General features: G+C 41.1%; 1 protein-coding gene across 2 annotated transcripts in view; it reads right to left on the minus strand.

The window, feature by feature from the left end:
• The window catches only part of SNX25 (sorting nexin 25), a 156,531-nt gene that overhangs the window by 115,324 nt on the left and 28,702 nt on the right, over positions 1-12,505 (minus strand). The window lies entirely within an intron of this gene.

Below are 12,505 nucleotides of genomic sequence, written 5' to 3' on the forward strand. Positions count from 1 at the left end.
GCCTAAAGGACTTTCTTTTTTAATTTTTATTTTATTTACTTATTTTTTAAGACGGGGTTTCACCATGTTGGCCAGGCTGGTCTTGAACTCCTGACCTCAGATGATCCGCCCGCCTTGGCGTTCAAAGTGCTTGGATTACAGGCGTGAGCCACCACGCCCGGCCCTAAAGGACTTTTTATTCTGCAATGCCACTGCAATGTCCGGCACAAATGCAAAAAAAAAGTACATGTATAAGGAATTCTACTGCTGTACTGATTATAGGAGCAAAAAAAAATTGGAAGCAGCACAAGTGTATCTATATATCAATAGTCAAAGAGTTAAATAAATTATGGTATACTATTAAAAATAATGCTTTAGGGATACATATATACCTTCATGGAAAGTCTTCTATGATAGGAAAATGTTTGCAAGCACAAACACTTGGTTTCCTCTAGGCAGGGGTATAGAATTTTAACTGTGTGTGTGTCTGCATAACAGCAAATGATGTTAAAAAATAATAATTTATAAAGATACTGCTTTGGGCTGGGCACAGTAGCTCATGCCTATAATTCCAGCACTTTGGGAGGCCAAGGTCAGCAGATCACTTGAGGTCGGTAGTTTGAATCCAGTCTGGCCAACATAGTGAGACCTCGTCTCTACTAAAAATACAAAAATTAGCTGGGTGTGGTGGCGGGTGTCTGTAATCCTAGCTACTCAACAGGCTGAGGCATGAGAATCGCTTGAACCCAGGAGATGGAGGTTGCAGTGAGCTGAGATCTCATCACTGCACTCCAGCCTGAGCGAGAGAGCAAGACTCTGTCTGGTGGAAAAAAAAAATAATACTTCTTGGCATTTTTTTTTTAAAGGAGAGACTACAGAATTAAAACTTCACTATCTGGCCAGTGAGACTAAAAAGAGGATTTTCTTTTTTAACTTGATCACGTTAAGTGATCAAAAGCACATATAAGGTAATTGGGGTCTACTTACTGGTTTGGAAGGAAAAAAAGGAAAAAAAATTATAGAACATTTTTTTTTCTCGTAAGAAATATTACAAGTGCTTGGCCAGCACTACCACATGACTCAGAGATATAAATGGCTAATGTTACTGTCACCCTCATCCTAAAAACAAGTGTGGAGAACTGCTTTGTTCTCAAGCAGGCCACACCGGCACAGATGCAATCACTCCCACAGCCCCAGCCCACCCAACTGGAAGTGGAGCATTTCCAGTCCTTGATCAGTCTCACGCTATCTCTGATCAAGTGCCAAGGATGTCATCCCTGTTCATGCTTATCGTTATTAAAAATAAAAGTCTCCTAGTGACCTTATAAAAAAAGAAAAAAAGACAGAGATTCAAGATTTCTTAGTGGATTAAAAAATAAAAAACTTTAAGATATACATGTTATAACAAAGAAATAAAAGACATTCCTTTAGGCTCAAATTAACATATAGCATTCAACACTTTCCCAAGGCATTTTTTAAAAATCTTAATCACAATCATATATAGACAAAGACATTTAATGCATAAAACAAAATAATGCAACCTTTTAAAACTATTTTCTAGTTTCTGAGTAGCTCTCTATCAAATTAAATAAATGGTCTAGATTTTATTGTAATTTTAACATTTTTCATTTAGTTCACGAAAGGAAAAAAATTGAGGAAATGAAGTTTCAAATTCTACTGCTTTTAAAACATCAGGCAGATATTTAAACAACTTATGAATTTTGGGGGTAATAGTTAAATGCTTTCAGAGGTCTACACTGATAAATAATTTTAATCACAACTTCTCAATGCTTTGGCAAATAGTTAAACAAATAATACTGATCGGATGATAAAACCAAAGCCGAACAACTTATTTAAGAAGTTCCTGGCTGGGTGTGGTGGCTCATGCCTATAATCCCCGAACTTTGGGAGGCAGAGACTCGTGGATCATTTAAGATCAGGAGTTTCAGACCAGCCTAGCCAACATAGTGAAATCCTATCTCTACTAAAAATTTAAAAAATTAGCCAGGCTTGGTGCCGCGCACCTGTAGTCCCAGCTACACAGGAGGCTGAGGAAGGAGGTCTGACTGACCCCAGGAGATGCAGGCTGCAGTGGGCCATGACTGTACCACTGTACTCCAGCCTGGGCAACATCATAGCAAGACACTGTCTTTTAAAAAAAAAAAAAAAAAAAGGAGTTGTTCCTGAATTTGAGTTCTTAAAATGGAAACTGCCTAGGTATGAATATGACTGACAGTACATGCATATCTGAAGCATATTCTTTGATATATGTCTATCTTTACAACTTTCTTCAAAACTTTTATTTTTTATCTTCCTAGTTACAAATCTACTACCTCTTGCCATGCGTCTGTATATTTATCTCTCTACTTCATACTTTTTTTTTTTTTTTTTTTTATTGCATTTTAGGTTTTGGGGTACATGTGAAGAACATGCAAGGTTGTTGCACAGGTGCACACCTGGCAGTATGATTTGCTGCCTCCCTCCCCTTCACCTATATCTGGCATTTCTCCCCATGCTATCCCTCCCCAACTCCCCACCCCCCCCACTATCCCCCCTCCCCCCAACAGACCCCAGTGTATAGTACTCCCCTCCCTGTGTCCATGTGTTCTCCTTGTTCAACACCCGCCTATGAGTGAGAACATGTGGTGTTTGATTTTGTGTTCTTGTGTCAGTTTGCTGAGAATGATGTTTTCCAGGTTCATCCATGTCCCTACGAAGGATGTGAACTCCTCGTTTTTAATGGCTGCATAATATTCCATGGTGTATATGTGCCACATTTTTCCTGTCCAGTCTATCATCGATGGGCATTTGGGCTGGTTCCAGGTCTTTGCTATTGTAAACTGTGCTGCAATGAACATTCGTGTGCATGTGTCATTATAGTAGAATGATTTATAATCCTTTGGATATATGCCCAGTAATGGGATTGCTGGGTCAAATGGAATTTCTATTTCTATGTCCTTGAGGAATCGCCACACTGTTTTCCACAGTGGTTGAACTAATTTACACTCCCACCAACAGTGTAAAAGTGTTCCTATTTCTCCACATCCTCTCCAGCATCTGTTGTCTCCAGATTTTTTAATGATCGCCATTCTAACTGGCGTGAGATGGTATCTCAATGTAGTTTTGATTTGCATTTCTCTAATGACCAGTGATGATGAGCATTTTTTCATATGTTTGTTGGCCTCATGTATGTCTTCTTTTGTAAAGTATCTGTTCATATCCTTCGCCCATTTTTGAATGGGCTTGTTTGTTTTTTTCTTGTAAATCTTTTTTAGCTCATTGTAAATTCTGGATATCAGCCCTTTGTCAGACGGGTAGGCTGCAAAAATTTTTTCCCATTCTGTTGGTTGCCGATTCACTCTATTGACTGTTTCTTTTGCCGTGCAGAAGCTGTGGAGTTTGATTAGGTCCCATTTGTCTATTTTGGCTTTTGTTGCCAATGCTTTTGGTGTTTTGGTCATAAAGTCCTTGCCTACGCCTATGTCCTGAATGGTTTTGCCTAGGTTTCCTTCTAGTGTTTTTATGGTGTTACATCTTATGTTTAAGTCTTTAATCCATCTGGAGTCAATTTTAGTGTAAGGTGTCAGGAAGGGGTCCAGTTTCTGCTTTCTGCATATGGCTAGCCAGTTTTCCCAACACCACTTATTGAACATGGAATCCTTTCCCCATTGATTGTTTTTTTCAGGTTTGTCAAAGATCAGGTGGTTGTAGATATGTTGTGTCGCCTCCGACGTCTCTGTTCTGCTCCATTGGTCTATATCTCTGTTTTGGTACCAGTACCATGCTGTTTTGATTACTGTAGCCTTGTAGTATAGTTTGAAGTCCGGTAGTGTGATGCCTCCTGCTTTGTTCTTTTTGCTTAGAATTGACTTGGCTATGCGGGCTCTCTTTTGGTTCCATATGAAGTTTAAGGTGGTTTTTTCCAGTTCTGTGAGGAAGGTCATTGGTAGCTTGATGGGGGTAGCGTTGAATCTGTAAATTACTTTGGGCAGTATGGCCATTTTCACGACATTAATTCTTCCTAACCATGAACATGGAATGTTTCTCCATCTGTTTGTGTCCTCTCTTATTTCGTTGAGCAGTGATTTGTAGTTCTCCTTGAAGAGGTCCTTTACGTTCCTTGTTAGTTGTATTCCTAGGTATTTTATTCTCTTTGTAGCAATTGTGAATGGCAGTTCATTCTTGATTTGGCTCTCTTTAAGTCTGTTATTGGTGTATAGGAATGCTTGTGATTTTTGCACATTGATTTTGTATCCTGAGACTTTGCTGAAGTTGCTTATCAGTTTCAGGAGATTTTGGGCTGAGGTGATAGGGTCTTCTAGATATACAATCATGTCGTCTGCAAATAGAGACAATTTGACTTCCTCCTTTCCTAATTGAATACCCTTTATTTCTTTTTCTTGCCTGATTGCTCTGGCTAGAACTTCCAGTACTATATTGAATAGGAGTGGTGAGAGAGGGCATCCTTGTCTAGTGCCAGATTTCAAAGGGAATGCTTCCAGTTTTTGCCCATTCAGTATGATATTGGCTGTCGGTTTGTCATAAATAGCTTTTATTATTTTGAGATACGTTCCATCGATACCTAGTTTATTGAGGGTTTTTAGCATAAAGGGCTGTTGAATTTTGTCGAAGGCCTTCTCTGCATCAATTGAGATAATCATGTGGTTTTTGTCTTTGGTTCTGTTTATGTGGTGAATTACATTTATAGACTTGCGTATATTGAACCAGCCTTGCATCCCCGGGATGAATCCTACTTGATCATGGTGGATAAGCTTTTTGATGTGCTGTTGTAATCGGCTTGCCAGTATTTTATTGAAGATTTTTGCATCTATGTTGATCATGGATATTGGCCTGTAGTTTTCTTTTCTTGTTGAGTCTCTGCCGGGTTTTGGTATTAGGATGATGTTGGTCTCATAAAATGATTTGGGAAGGATTCCCTCTTTTTGGATTATTTGGAATAGTTTCAGTAGGAATGGTACCAGTTCCTCTTTGTATGTCTGGTAGAATTCGGCTGTGAGACCATCTGGGCCTGGGCTTTTTTTGGGTGGTAGACTCTTAATTGCTGCCTCGACTTCAGACCTTGTTATTGGTCTATTCAGGGTTTCGACTTCTTCCTGGTTTAGGCATGGGAGGAGACTACTGTCCAGGAATTTATCCATTTCTTCCAGGTTTTCTAATTTATGTGCATAGAGTTGTTTGTAATAATCTCTGATGATGGTTTGAATTTCTGTGGCATCTGTGGTGATATCCCCTTTATCATTTTTTATTGCATCTATTTGGTTATTCTCTCTTTTCTTTTTTATTAGTTTGGCTAGTGGTCTGTCTATTTTGTTGATCTTTTCAAAAAACCAGCTCCTGGATTTATTGATTTTTTGTAGGGTTTTTCGTGTCTCTATCTCCTTCAATTCTGCTTTGATCTTAGTTATTTCTTGTCTTCTGCTAGGTTTTGAGTTTTTTTGATCTTGCTCCTCTAGCTCTTTCAATTTTGATGATAGGGTGTCAATTTTAGTTCTCTCCTTTCTTCTCATGTGGGCACTTATTGCTATATATTTTCCTCTAGAGACTGCTTTAAATGTATCCCAGAGATTCTGGTATGTGGTGTCTTCATTCTCGTTGGTTTCGAAGAACATCTTTATTTTTGCCTTCATTTCAGTGTTTATCCAGTCAACATTCAGGAGAAAGTTGTTCAATTTCCATGAGGATGTGCGGTTCTGGGTTGGCTTCTGAATTCTGAGTTCTAACTTGATTGCACTGTGGTCTGAGAGACTGTTTGTTATGGTTTCTGTTCTTTTGCATTTGCTGAGGAGTGATTTACTTCCAATTATGTGGTCAATTTTAGAGTAGGTGTGATGTGGTGCTGAGAAGAATGTATATTCTCTGGATTTGGGCTGGAGAGTTCTGTAAATATCTATTAGGTTTGCTTGTTCCAGGTCTGAGTTCAAGTCCTGGATATCCTTATTAATTTTCTGTCTCGTTGATCTGTCTAATATTGACAACGGTGTGTTGAAGTCTCCCAGTATTAATGTGTGGGAGTCTATGTCTCTTTGTAAGTCTTTAAGAACTTGCCTTATGTATCTGGGTGCTCCTGTATTAGGTGCATATATATTTAGGATCGTTAGCTCTTCTTGTTGTATTGATCCTTTTACCATTATGTAATGTCCTTCTTTGTCTCTTTTGATCTTTGTTGCTTTAAAGTCTATTTTATCAGAGATGAGAATTGCAACTCCTGCTTTTTTTTTGCTCTCCATTTGCTTGGTAAATCTTCCTCCATCCCTTTATTTTGAGCCTTTGTGTATCCCTGCATGTGAGGTGGGTTTCCTGGATACAGCACACTGATGGGTTTTGGTTTTTTATCCAATTTGCCAGTCTGTGTCTTTTGATTGGGGCATTTAGTCCATTTACATTTAGGGTTAATATTGTTATGTGTGAGTTTGGTCCTGTCATTTTGATGCTAGCTGGCTGTTTTGCCCATTGGTTGATGGAGATTCTTCATTGTGTTGCTGCTCTTTACCATTTCGTGTGTTTTTGGAGTGGCTGGTGCTGGTTGTTTTTTTCTATGTGTAGTGTCTCCTTCAGGAGCTCTTGTAAAGCTGGTCTGGTGGTGATGAAATCTGTGAGTACTTGCTTGTTCACAAAGGATTTTATTTTTCCTTCACTTATGAAGCTTAGTTTGGCTGGATATGAAATTCTGGGTTGAAAGTTCTTTTCTTTAAGGATGTTGAATATCGGCCCCCACTCTCTTCTGGCCTGTAGGGTTTCTGCTGAGAGATCTGCTGTGAGTCTGATGGGTTTCCCTTTGTGGGTAACCCGACCTTTCTCTCTGGCTGCCCTTAGTATTTTCTCCTTCATTTCAACCCTGGTGAATCTGATGATTATGCGCCTTGGGGTTGCTCTTCTAGAGGAATATCTTTGTGGTGTTCTCTGTATTTCTTGGACTTGAATCTTGGCCTGCCTTGCTAGGTTGGGGAAGTTTTCCTGGATAATATCCTGAAGAGTATTTTCCAGCTTGGATGCATTCTCTTCGTCACATTCAGGTACACCTATCAAACGTAGATTAGGTCTTTTCACGTAGTCCCATATTTCTTGTTGACTCTGTTCATTCCTTTTTTGCCTTGTTTTCTCTAATCGTCCCTTCTCGTTTTATTTCATTGAGTTGATCTTCAACTTCTGATATCCTTTCTTCTGCTTGGTCAATTCTGCTGTTGAAACTTGTACATGCTTCGCGAAGTTCTCGTGTTGTGTTTTTCAGCTCCATCAATTCATTCATATTCCTCTCTAAGTTGTCCATTCTCGTTAGCATTTCGTCAAGTCTTTTTTCAAGGTTCTTAGTTTCTTTGCATTGGGTTAGAACATGTTCTTTTAGCTCACAGAAGTTTCTTATTATCCATTTTCTGAAAGCTGATTCTGTCATTTCATCACACTCATTCTCCGTCCAGTCTTGTTCCCGTGCTGGTGAGGAGTTATGCTGCCTTGTAGGGGGAGAGGTGTTCTGGTTTTGGGTGTTTTCATCCTTTTTGCGCTGGTTTCTTCCCATCTTTGTGGATTTATCCGCCTATTGACTTTGTAGTTGCTGTCTTTCTGATTTTGGTAATTTTAAGTCTGCAGCAGCTGAACTCATAAACCCCCTTTTCTTCTCCCCAGGTGTTCTGGCCCAGGGGTTTAGCACTTTATGTTTTTCAGCTGTGTTGCTACTGTTTTCCCTGCCCACAAGGTGGCAGTCTAGTCACACTCAGCCTGCAGAGGCTTCGCTGAGCTGTTGTGGGCTCCGCCCAGCTTCCGTGTGAGCTTCCCTGCAGTCCTGTGAGTGTAGTTAGAACTGCTTCCGCTATGCTGGCCCGCCCCTGTAGTGATGGAGTCTCTGTAGTGGCGGGTTGTCTTGGTTACGGAAAATTGCCCCGGGAACTGTAGGGTGTTTCCCGATGGAGGACGCCCCTCCCCCACAGAGCTGAACCGTCCCGGGTTCAGCCGTGTTTCCAGAGGGGCCCTCTTTGTCCTGTAATCTCTTGGCTTGCCTCCTTGCCACAGTTCCCCTTGCTGGCCCAGAGGGGACACAGTCTCGTTCACTTTGTTCAAGGAGCCACTGCTCCCCGCCCCCCCGTGCAGGCCGAGCGGCTGCTCCGGTCCAACCAGCGGCGCTGGGAATGCGGGGAGCTTCTCCGCGCAATTAAAATCCGCTGCCCTGTGTGCCGCTGCGTCAGCCGAAGCAGCGGCTCTGAGATTCGTGGCACTCCCTTGCCCGGGGGTCTCCTGGCTTGGCTCCCTGCTTCAGCTCCCCTTTCTGGCTCAGAGGGAACTCTGTCTCTCTCGCTCTGCGCAAGAAGCCACTGCCCCCCGCTCCAGGGCGTAAGCTGAGCGGCCACTCCGCTCAAACCAGCGGCGCTGGAGACCCGTGGGGCTTTTCCTCCTGTGAATCTCCTGGTCTGTGGGCAGTAAAAGTCCGTCTGGAAATGCGGCGTCCACTCACCCTCTGCACCTTCTCTCGGAGCTGCAATCCCGACTTCCTCTTAAGTGGCCATCTTGGATCGATCTCCCTCTCTACTTCATACTTACATGTAATACACAAACATATGTTTGTCACTACTGACTATATCTGAATAAGGTCTTTTGTCTATTTAATTTTAAAATGGTGGTTTCTAAGAGCTGCGGCGGGGGGGATGGTGAGTTAATGTTTAATGAGTATAGAGTTTCAGTTTGGGGGTTGTTTTTTGACAGGGTCTCATTCTGTCACCCAGGCTGGAGTGCAGTAGTACAATCTTGGCTCACTGCAGCCTCGATCTTCTGGGCTCAAGCCATCCTCCACTTCAGCCTCCTGAGTAGCTAGAACTACAAGTGTGTGTCCTGCTGTATTTTAAGTTTTTTATAAAGATGGGAGTTTCACCATGTTGCCCAGGTTGGTCTTGAATCCTCCTCCCACCTCGGCCTCCCAAAGTTCTGGGATTATAGGCATGAGTCACCATGCCCAGTAGAGTATCAGTTTTTTTGTTTTTTTAAGACGGGGTTTCACCATATTGGTCAGGCTGGTCTCCAACTCCTGACCTCAGGTGATCCGCCCGCCTCAGCCTCCCAAAGTGCTGGGATTACAGGCATGAGCTACTGCACCCAGCAGAGTTTCAGTTTTACAAGATGAAAAGAGTTATGGAGATGGATAGTGGCAATGACTGCACAACATTATGAATGTATTTAATATCACTGAACTGTACACTCAAAAATGGTTTAGATAGCAAATTTTTAAGTATTTTACCATAATAAAAATCAAATTGCAGGGGAAATGGGTTTGTGAGAATAATGTTTTCACTTTTGGTTCTATTTAAGCAAAAGCCCTATTATTCTTTCAATCTGATTTTCCAATCTGGTTCTGAAGTTCCCACACCCTACCACCTAGGAGCCACTGGCCCTTATTAGAAAGAAAACAGTTCTTTGTTCCTATCCCATCCCCACAGCCTGATGGAGAGTCTGTAAGCCAGGAGAACAGGAAAGAGAAAAAAAACATAACATGGGCCAAAAATAACTAGGTTATTATGTGCAATGTTATGATACATATTGGTTTTCATCCCAGGTTCCTGACTCTTAACTCCTACAGCCCTCGTTCCAGTCTTTTGTTATAACACTGGGTGTGTCGGGCCTTGACAAGAAGGTCTTAAGACTTTCTTAAGACCTTCTGCTGCCCCTCCTTCCACTCTCATGGTCCCCTGCTTCTCGGACTGGGTCTTAAGACCCTCCCATCAGAGTCCCCTCCTATACTCTAGAGGAAGAAAAGCTCAAGAGCACAGGGCTCAGTGAGCTTCAGGACAGCTGAACATGTGGAGATTCCCGGAGGGTGGTGCCCAGGGAGGGCACGAAAGCTCCACACCCCTCCTTCTCCATACCTCACCATACCATTTCTTCTTCTGTATCCTTTGTGATATCCTTTACAATAAACCAGTAAATGTAAGTAAGTGTTTCCCTGAGTTCTGGGGAAGAAAACCAACAAATTTGGTCACAGAAATCTATGTTGATGTTTGTTGTGGTGTGAAAGTAGAGGAAAAACTTTCCATACACATTATACATGGAAATTCCTTTTTACAGATTTAATATTTATGAAGCCAGAATCTCCTCATGTCTGAATGAGCACTTAAAGCAGCCACTACATACTCTATGTCTTTCAGATCACAAGGGTAGAATCCAGTAATCATTTTCTCCAAGATGAAATTTCAGAAAAAAAAGAGAAAGAGGCTAATAAATATTCAAACAAATGTAAAACACAATTTCATGTGGCTCTGAGCAATAATTGTCTTTGTTCTCCTATTTATAGTTTGAAAAAAAGAAACTTCACAAGGCAGATTTCCCTGAAGACTTGTTCTATTATGCTAGCATAGGCCTCTTTGCTCAGGTAGAGACAACGTCTTCCTGACAATCACCTTCCTAAAATGTCTGTTTTAGGAAAGATGAAAGAAAAATATGTGTACTCTTCCCACTGTCACAAAGGATGAGTGATAACCTTCAGTATCCTTGTCCAGAAACTAGGACTGACTACTCTTGCTTAATGTTTTTAGTATTCATATCACAATATTAACTCATAAAAGCTTTTGATGAACCAGACCATTGTCCTGTAAATGCTGTACCTTATTTTCTATTTAAATAAGTGAACAAAACAAATAAACAAAACACAGAAAAAAAGAAAGCAAAGAATAAAAAGATTAAAAAATAACAAAAATGCAATAAAGTCTGCCTTCATTTTAAGATTTAAACCTAGTTAAAAATGACATATCAAGATCATTTTTAATCACCCAGTGAGTTTTCTGGAGAGAGAAAGCATTTTAAGGACACTTTTAGAGTATTTTCTAAAGACAGAGTAAAACTTGAAAGCTTTTCTCTAATATATGTAACAGATCCTCAGCATCAAAAAGTGCAGACGTTTTATCAGTAACTCCTTTTCCGAATATGTATCAGCTTTCTGTTTACTCCAGAGTACCAGCTGTAATACACTCAAACTGTCTTTGTATGAAGGCTACAGAAACTCTCATGAGGAAACAACATTCAGAGAGAAGCCAGGCAAAGAAAACTGAGTACTCAAGACAACAGTAGCAACTGAACAACCAGAACTCTCTGGAATCCAGCCAATATACACACCTCATTGTCCACCGTTTTTAAGTAGAACACTGCTCACTGGGAGCCAGAACAGCCAACCTGTAACTTGAAATTCATTTCATGCCTATTACCTGATCTTCTCAAATAAACAAGTGTCCCTAGCCTCCATTACGTACATTTAAAAGTTTAACGTATTTTGGCGTATTGTGAAAAGGAAAACAGTTGTACAGAGTTCAAGGGGTGACAGGTGTAATATCCTGTAAAGCTACTGAAGTTACTCATCTTACCAAAGCAAATACAAACTCCCCAAAAATCATCATTAACCACATGGAGCCGTCACATGGCAGTCTCTCTCCAAGTACACTCAGCATCTGACAATCTACTGGGATCTCATGACTAATACTCTCATTCTTAAACTATGATATTCTCAAAACCTCTTTCCAAACAACAATATTCTGCCTCAGCCTCAAAAACTGATTTATTCAAAACCAAAGAAGATATGCATATCCCTCCTCAGAAGGATGAGAAGGGACTAAGAAACTTGAAAGGCCACGTACACCTAATATGACTAAGATTCAGACAAAAGATCGTGACATGAGCAATAATGTCATTCCCCACCCGGAAGCCAAGCAGCCGTGCTAAGAGAAAGAACACAGGCTCCCATGTCAGGTGGGCTCCACTCTGCCATTTACTAATGGTGGGTCCTTGACCCAGCCTCTCCCCTTTCTAGCTTGCTTTTATGCGGGATAATAGGCCTAAAGAGGATCAAATAAATAATATCAGGGATCTAAAAAAAGAAAAAAGATCATAGGGTCCTGAAAAGGACTCTAAATGTGTGATGGGGATTCCAACTACTGTGCTGCTAGGTGCTCTACATTTTTTTTTTTTAGACGGAGTTTCACTCTTTTGTTGCTCAGACTGGAGTGCGGTGGTGTGATCTCGGCTTACTGCGACCTTGGCTCACTGTGACCTCCGCCTCCTGAGTTCAAGTGATTCTCCTGCCTTAGCCTCCTGAATAGCTGGGACTACAGATGTATGCCACCACACCTGACTAATTTCTGTATTTTTAGTAGAGACAGTGTTTCACCATGTTGGCCAGGCTGGTCTTGATCTCAGGTGATCCACCCACCTCAGCCTCTCAAAGTGCTAAGATTACAGGCATGAGCCATGGTGCCCAGCCTAATTTTTTTTTCCAACAAAAAAAATGGAAGTTATGAATTTTAGATGGTATCTCTAACTAATTCAATGTTATTACAAACAGTGCACGTTGTCACTGTTTGGGCTAAACTTCAAGCCATGTTCAAGCCATGGGTGTCTACTCTGTAATGGCTGCTTTCACAAAGCTCTCAGAGTGCCCACCAGACAGTATCACAAACACAACTCAAAATATTACCAACTTTCAGCAAATCCAAGGTGGGCTGACTGACAGATTGGTCTTCTAAAGGCACAGGAATAGCAG

The sequence above is a fragment of the Aotus nancymaae genome, unplaced genomic scaffold (assembly GCF_030222135.1).
Source record: "Aotus nancymaae isolate 86718 unplaced genomic scaffold, 86718_ANA_hifiasm-v0.15.2.pri h1tg000006l, whole genome shotgun sequence".
NCBI lineage: Eukaryota > Metazoa > Chordata > Mammalia > Primates > Aotidae > Aotus > Aotus nancymaae.